This window comes from Ostrea edulis, chromosome 7 (assembly GCF_947568905.1).
Source record: "Ostrea edulis chromosome 7, xbOstEdul1.1, whole genome shotgun sequence".
NCBI classification, from domain to species: Eukaryota; Metazoa; Mollusca; class Bivalvia; order Ostreida; family Ostreidae; genus Ostrea; species Ostrea edulis.
The window spans coordinates 13,242,940-13,243,315 of NC_079170.1; positions in this window are offsets into that span (position 1 = coordinate 13,242,940).

Consider the following 376-nt stretch of genomic DNA (forward strand, 5'->3'; position numbering starts at 1 on the left):
TTTTTCCATTATGTGACATTTTCGAAATATATATAACCACCAGGGAAAATATTCACAGCAAAAATAAATCACGCGTGTTTTTAAAATCTGGAACACTAAAACTGATACTAGATATTACCACGTTGTTTCAACTGTTGAAATATAAATTTTAGTAGAACACCATAATCTATACGTTATTTATGGGGTTTACGTGTACGCAACTACGATTTAGCTTACAGGTAGTTTCGCCCCCTGATTGGACACAGTAACTATTGACGACGGCGTTCCATCTTTGTGTATAGTGGGGGTACTTGGGCACGGACTGCCAACCAATTCCTACAGGCCTGTGTCGTTTTACAAATTGATACGACAATGGTCAGGAAACACAAAACTACAG